This window comes from Herpailurus yagouaroundi, unplaced genomic scaffold, assembly GCF_014898765.1.
Source record: "Herpailurus yagouaroundi ecotype Mexico unplaced genomic scaffold, PumYag 190, whole genome shotgun sequence".
NCBI classification, from domain to species: domain Eukaryota; kingdom Metazoa; phylum Chordata; class Mammalia; order Carnivora; family Felidae; genus Herpailurus; species Herpailurus yagouaroundi.
In genome coordinates, this window is record NW_024412421.1 from 28103004 (window position 1) to 28110673 (window position 7670).

General features: G+C 46.3%; 1 long non-coding RNA gene across 1 annotated transcript; it reads left to right on the forward strand.

Moving 5' to 3' along the window:
• The first annotated feature begins 2179 nt into the window (after positions 1-2179).
• Positions 2180-5408, forward strand: LOC121010033 (uncharacterized). The gene is made up of 2 exons (XR_005780977.1): positions 2180-2756; positions 5270-5408. It is a non-coding gene; the product is annotated as an uncharacterized LOC121010033 (long non-coding RNA).
• The last annotated feature ends 2262 nt before the right edge of the window (positions 5409-7670 follow it).

Consider the following 7670-nt stretch of genomic DNA (forward strand, 5'->3'; position numbering starts at 1 on the left):
CACATAGTCTAGTTCTGCCTGTCTTTGGAAGCTCTCAGGTGGATGCCTGGTTAGGTGCGTAATTAAATTTGATTTTCTCCTGTTAATCTCTGCCGTTCCAATTTGATCCTTAGACCGGCCAGAAGAATCTTGGAAGGACAGAGAAAAATGTTTCCTCCCCAACACGATAATATCATGTACCCGCTTAAAATCTGCCACCCCTCTCTTCCCCTGCAGCCTGATTAACAAAGTTAAGAACGTTGCATGTGAGGTGATGTACAGTCAGGATACAGGTGAGCCTCCTATGTTTCCATAGTCGTGTGTATAATTCCACATGTACTGCATAAAAGCACAACAGCACGTCAAACTCATCCCTTCCATCGAAATGTGAAGTTTCTTGGAAATATCGTGCTTAAAAATTTCCTTCCTAAAAATATTTAAGTGAACAGCACATTTTTTTAATTGTCTTTTAACGCTGTATATATTTTTGAGAGAGAGAGAGAGAGACAGAGACAGAGCGGGGGAGGGGCAAAGAGAGAGAGAGAGGGAGACACAGAATCTGAAGCAGGCTCCAGGCTCTGAGTTGTCAGCACAGAGCCCGACGCGGGGCTCGAACTCACAGACCGCGAGATCAAGAGCTGAGCCGAAGTCTGATGCTCCACCGATGGAGCCACCCAGGCGCCCCACAATGCATTTTAATTTAAAGAGAAAACAACAACTTTAAGTAAACAGTACTGATATTATGTGTGGGGGAGGGAGAATATTTCTCCTCTACCCTTCTAGATTTTTGGCTGAGACCCTCCTATAATAAAAGATAGATTAACAGGAGAAAACCAACGAGGGATTTCATAAAATGTATACCTCCTGTATACACAGGCGATACCCAGGAAAACTAAGCAGCTCCCCCATATGGGGGTTACCAAGCCATCACCTTATATACCATTCCCAGCTTAAGACAAAAGATGTTGGGGACAGAGGAACCAGTTATGGGGGGTCACCAGGAAAAGAAAACACAGTCAAGAAGGCTAAGGCTATGGTACAGATGTAGATCTGTCTCTTGCGCATTGAGAAGTATTTCTGGAGAGGGAGAGCCATCTTTCTGTGCCCGGTACAGAGAGGAATACAAACAGAGATTTCTCTTATAAACGTAAATTTCCTCTACTCAGTTTTCAGGGCTTTTTCTACGTCTGCTCTTTCTTAAAAATAATCAGCCTCAAACAATCCTTATGGCAAAGAGGCACCTTTTGGGGTGGTATATTCTGCTCTCCTTCATATGCATATAGAGAAATATCATGGAAGATGGTACTTGAATGGCTGAAATTGGGTTTTGGAAGCACTGGCCTATAGGAGAATGTCTGATACTGGAATGTCTTAAATGCCCATCACAGCCTGGTCCGCTTTAAGCTTCCCAGTCCCATCCAATGCCGCTAATCACCATGTGTTTCAGAAGACGGTTTGGCTTTCTGGGAACCTGCACGCTTCTTTGGGCCTCAGAGCCTTTGCACATACATATTTCTTTATAGCTGAAGTCCCTCCTGCTCCCCTTTCCACCTGGTGAACCACCACCCAAGCTTCTCAACCCAGCTCACATCTTACCTACCTTAGGAACTCTCCCCAGCCTTGCCAGGCAGAATTAAGTCCCCACTTTGTCCCCTCTAGTTTTTTGGTATGCACTCTATTCAAGCATGCAATCGTCTGACATTATTTGTTTATGTGTCTGGCTTTACAACTAGGCAGAGACTAAAAGAGGTAAAAAACTGCGTTACTCATCTCGTACACAGAGGCACTTAATAAACACTTAGTAAATGAATGGACACTTTTTCCAATGAGCTTCAAGCCAAAGCAGTTTTTCATTGTAGTGCCTCCCTCCCACTCTCACCCTGGTTCTTAATTTACTCTTCCAAAGAGGCTTTGGAAGCAACGTGATACTCACTTAAGAATATGAAAGCTGAGGGGTGCCCGGGTGGCTCAGCTGGTTGAGCGTCTGACTTCAGCTCAGGTCATGATCTCGTGGTCTTTGAGTTCGAGCCCCGCCTCGGGCTCCGTGCTGAAAGCTCGGAGCCTGGAGCCTGCTTCAGATTCTGTGTCTTCCTCTCTCTCCACCCCTCCCCTGCTCATTCTCTGTCTCTCTCTCTCTCCATCAAAAATAAATAAACATTAAAAATAAAACTAAAAAAAAAAAAAAAGAATATGAAAGCTGAGGGTGATACTGTAACAAGCCTCTGTCTCTCCCAGAAAAATGACAGGACAGGAATCCACACTGGTGACTCATTTGTATCCCAGAACACTAGGCTGAGGATTTACAAGGGATCGCTGTTCCCCAGAGACTCATTCAGGAAAAAGAGATAAGACACCATCATGAGTCATTAAAAAATGTTAAATGCTCACAGCAAGGGTAGTCACATAGAGATGGGGGAAAGGAAAATTTTCCCAAACTTGTCCCTTCTCTACCCAGCCACAGCTGGGGTCAGGGGACCCGCCTCTCTTCCCAGAACAGGTGTTGCCCATGGCTGTCCTACCCATCCCAGCTCTGCCCTCTCCCTCTGCACACAGGACAACCTCAAAGGCCTCCTGTGGTCTTCAAGTGGCCCTCGTGGTCCCCCGTAGCCCCTCACGGGACTCCACGGCACCGTGAGCACAAGGCAGGCCGGCCTTCTCCCGCATGGGTCTGTTCTACCTGGAATTTTCTCCCCGAGCTCTGCTCTGGGCTTATCGTTCAGATCTTGGCTTCAGTGTTGTGCCCCCCAAAGGGTCCTTTCCGGATCTCTCCGTAGAAGGTGAGTACCTCTTCCTTTCCTTATCAACTCATTCTGGTTATTTTCTTTACCTTTTTCATAAGCATCTGTGCGTGGGTGCGCGTGCACATACGAGCGTGTGTGTGTATTTAAGACATTTGTTCTACGTTTTAAAAGTTTTAATTCCAGTACAGTTAACATACAGTTTTGAATCAGTTCCAGGTGTACAATATAGTGAGTCAACAATTCTATACATCACTCAGGGCTCGTGATTTTGCTCATTTTTAATGATCATCAGGCTGAGGGAGAGAAAGAAGTCTTTACCATATGTCCTCAGTGCATTCTGAGGGCCGCGTAAGAGCGCGATAAAACTATCATTCCTATACGCTAATAAATTTAACAAAGGCATTTATATGGGAGTACTTTGTCTCCGTAAAATATATTGAGTTGATTTCTCCCTTCGCTCCTGTGACATCACACTCACGCCCTTTCCTCCGATGTGGCAAGTGCTCACTCCCGTTTTCTGTCTCGCTCTATTTCCATTTCATCTTGAATGTTGGAGTTTCTCGAGTCTTGTAGATCCTACGTGCTTCTCAGTAAGATTAACATCAGGAATAGAACAACAACAAACGCTGCCTGTGAGCCACTCTTCTATGCGACTTTCTCAAGCTTTCTTTTTTACCTCTACCAAGGTAGTAAGGGACCAGCCCCTACTATTGTCTCTGTGCCAGAGGAAGAGACAGACACAGAGAGGTTCAGTGAGTTACCCAGCCTGGGTATTGTGTCCGGTCGTGGACAGAGCCGGGCAATCAAACGCCACAACACCAGTTCATAACCATAACTCTCTGCCCATGGTTCCCAACCAGAAGCAATTTTGCCCTGCCCTGGAAATAGTCATCACAACTGGGGGGGTCCTGGCATCAAGGGATCAGAAGTCAGGGATGCTGTTAGACATCCCACAGTGCAGGGGTCAGATCCCCCAAAGAATTATACATCCCAGGATGTTAATGGTGCTAAGTGGAGAAACACAGCTCTATGCGTCTTTTGTTAAACTTTTACCTTGAGCTATCGGTGACTCAAAGTCCAACCTGCAGGCGGAATATACTAGAACTTATGTTCTTTGCCCTGACCACCCCTTTGACGTTTACAACTTTCCTGCATTTGGTGATACAACTTGACATCTCCATTAGATGTCACAGATTCACTGTTATCCAAAACTGAGCCCACGGGCCTGCCTCCATCACAAATTCCCCTCCAGGGCTCCCTATCTTCACCAAATGGCACCACCATCAAATTATCCACACAAGCCAGAAACCTGGGAGACCCCTTGGGACCTCCTTCTTCTCCCTCTTCTCCAATTCTATCCAGATTCTACTTCCCAAGTGTCTCTGGAGCCCACCCATTCCTCTCCATCGCCGCCGACACCACCCTCTGGGTCCCAGTTTCCCCGCAGGCATTTCCAGCTTGGGCAATCACAGTCACCTCCTGAGCTCGGCCTCACTGCTCTGCACCAACCGGGGCACCTCTCGTATGTTACGATCCCCTAGAAGACATGACTTAAGAAGGGCTCTGCTTGGATTTAGGGAAAAAAAAAATCTTGAAAGCTATTAAATAGCTATCTTCCCCAGCTCTGAAAGCATCCTTCTCAGAGCCATTTCCCAGTTTGCTCATTGTTTATCCGTGGGTATCTGAACAGATGGCACATTTGAAACAGGATGGTTAGGACCAATGGCAGAGCAGGAGACCCAGATTGTGTCCCCCAACAGAGAACAGTAATTAAACAGATATCCACGAATGGAGATAGCTCTGGGGGAGCTCAGGAGTCCACCCAAGAAGGTGCAGCCACATAGCAGAGCAAAAACCCCGAGATTCACCGGAATATGTACATCTGTCTTTATTCTCAGTCTTAACGCTGTGCCTGACACATAGTAGCACTTCATAAATTAAAAGTAAAAAGATCTGGATACATTTTTTTTCTATTTTTTAAAGTTTATTTAGTTATTTTGAGAGAGCGAGAGAGAGTGAGAGAACGAGAGAGCACGAGTGGGGGAAAGGCAGGGAGAGAAGGAGAGAGAGACAGAGACAGAGAGAATCCCAAGCAGGCTCTGTGCCCCCACCCTGAGCCCCATGCGGGGCTTGATCTCAAAGACCACGAGATCATCAGCTGAACTGAAATTAAGAGTTGGACACTTAACTGACTGAGCCACCCCGTGCCCCAAAAGACCCTGGATATATATGGAGCGCTTAGTAAGCACTGGGTTCTACCCTGAATGGTGGCATTACATTGGTGGAAAAGATTGGTCTGGTTCCAAAGACCTGACAGTTAAGGGCTTTTCTGATCACGAACGAAACGTTTTCACAATTAAACTGTTCCAGTAGGGAAGCTGTTCCACTTGCTTCCAATAGCCAGAGTCCCACTGGCCCCATTCTCCCGAGAACGGTGGCTCTGGGTCCTTTCCCACTTACCTTAAATCTTGCATGAATTTCTCTCACCCACTCTGCTGTTCGAAAGGAATATTTTTTACAGTCTTCACTTTTTTGTTTCTCCCCCCTAGGACTCAATGCCTGGCCAGAGTCATCACGCAGAATATGAAAAATCGATGATGCGTTGTTGCTCTGAGCGTCCTCAAAGAGGTTATGTTCCTTATTGATTCACTGGAACACATTAAAGCCCTGTACTGAAATCCTGACGAATCCCTGCCAATTTTCATGGATTTTTTTTTTTTTAATCAGGCTAAAAAGATACCTTGTAAATTCTCTGCCATAATAAAATGTCTGCAGCCTGCAAGAGCTTCTGGTTTCAGACCGCCAGAACTATTTTGTTGGAATCCTGTATAAAACGCTCTGGAGAATAATCGATTTATGGCTTAATGATTTTCCAAACACAGTATGGCCTAGGACACATTATCTGCAGGGAACAGCAAAACGTGGTTGAGGGTAGAGAAAAGCTATGTTAAGGGTTCTTAGTACCTGCTCCTGTTGTCAGAAATCGTGTGAATCGCTCTGCTCTTAAATATCACCCAAGAGGTCCTTGAACCTTTGGCGCCTGATTGAAGAATGTCTCCAGTCCTCATACTTCTATGCATATAGCTTAACGTTAAGGATGCCGCTTGCCCTCCGTGCAAAGTAAAGAAGGAGAGAGAATGAAATTAGTGGAAGAGGACGGTAGGACAGGAGTACAAATAAATTGAAAACCAGGAGGCCTGGCTTCAATCCCCTAACACTTTCACTAAATACATACGCACGTGTCACTTTCCCGCTCAGCATCCTGGCCTGTGAAACGAAGGAGATCAGAAATCACAAACCGGAAGCCAGCTGGCAGGATTTGGCCGGCAGGCATGTTTTCTTTGGGTCACACGGTATAAAATAAAACCAAACAAGCGAACCAACGTGGAAACCCAACATAGCCCAAGATGCTTCGCGTAAAGAGATGGCCACTCAAATTGTACGTATCAAGGTGCTCCCGAAAAATCAGAAGATCGGGCCATCTCCAGCTGCACCCCTTGCGGCCACAGCTGTCAGAAGTGTGTAGCCGCTAGCCACTTGACCTGGGGGCCCTGGCAATCCAGTTCGTGACCATCTGCACGCCCCCCCCCACCCCCATATCAACCCCTGGTACTGGTAGGGAGGTAGACATTATTTTTCACTTATGTGCACGTTACTCTATTGTTCTCTTGTTGTAGAGAAGCACTTCATTTTCCAACGAGTGATAGGAAAAAAAATGGAACAGGGGCAGAGAGACAACAAAAGCCATCTGCTTCAATAAAAGTGGCAAAGAAAACATGGTCTTGTGGAACTGAAGACTATTTCTAACTGTGTCAGATGCAGACAGTGTGTCCTCATCGAACAGATACAACAGGTTGATTTCACGCTTTCACACTACCTACCCGGAAGGTAGGTATTGGCGATTATACCTCCTCGATGAGACGATCTCAGGGGTCCCTTCTAGCTCTAGAGACTTTGCCTAAGAAAAATGTGTGTTCTGCTACTAGAAAAGCCATTTATTCACCTTTTAGGGCTCCCTCTCTCTTTGCCTGGAAGAGTAGCTCAAGGGACGCCTGGGTGGTTCATTCGGTTAAGCGTCCGGCTTCAGCTCAGGTCATGATCTCACGGTTCGTGAGTTCAAGCCCCGTATCGGGCTCCGTGCTAACAGCTCAGAGACTGGAGCCTGCTTTGGTTTCTGTGTCCCCCCCCCCTCTTTTTGCCCCTCCCCCTCTAATACTTTGTCTCTCAACCTCTCTCTCCCTCAAAAACTAAACAAACATTAAGAAAAGAAAAAGAGTAACTCACGACGTCTCTGCAAAAGTAGGACCTGACAAAAAGCAACAGGGCTGGTGTACAAAACACATTACGTGGGATGCGGCCATCCGCATAATACTCTGCGTCCACGAGGAAAAATCACCTACGCTCTTCAGCAGGGGCAGAAATCACATTGCAAGAGCCATGGACGGCACATTGACAAGTTGTATATGGAAAGGCAGCTCATTTCTCCATGGGCACATCAGCATCCATCATCAACAGCCAGAGTTCTGAATTTGGAGTCTACGGATCCAATCAGGTCCTGCAATGCAAAGGGCTTGAGAGTCTCTGAGACATCCTAGAAAAATGCAAATTTTTGCACGCCTGGGCCCACGTGCATCCACAGGTTTCACACAATTCCTGAAAGCCCCCTGACTCCTCACCGCCCCCCACCCACCCCGCAGGTTAAGAACCTTTGAGATACAAAGGGCATCGATTAAGCTAACCAACGGTATAGGTGTTCTTGCTGGGGCATAATTACAACGACCGTATTTTCAAAACCAAAAGCCGGGTGCAGATTTAGGCACGTAGCTGGAAACCAAGACAGGATATTGAGATGACAATTGTTCCAGGAAACCCAAGACATTCAGTCACTTTAGCTTAAAAATTTTTTTTCTTAATGTTTATTGTACTTTTGAGAGATAGAGACAGAGTGGG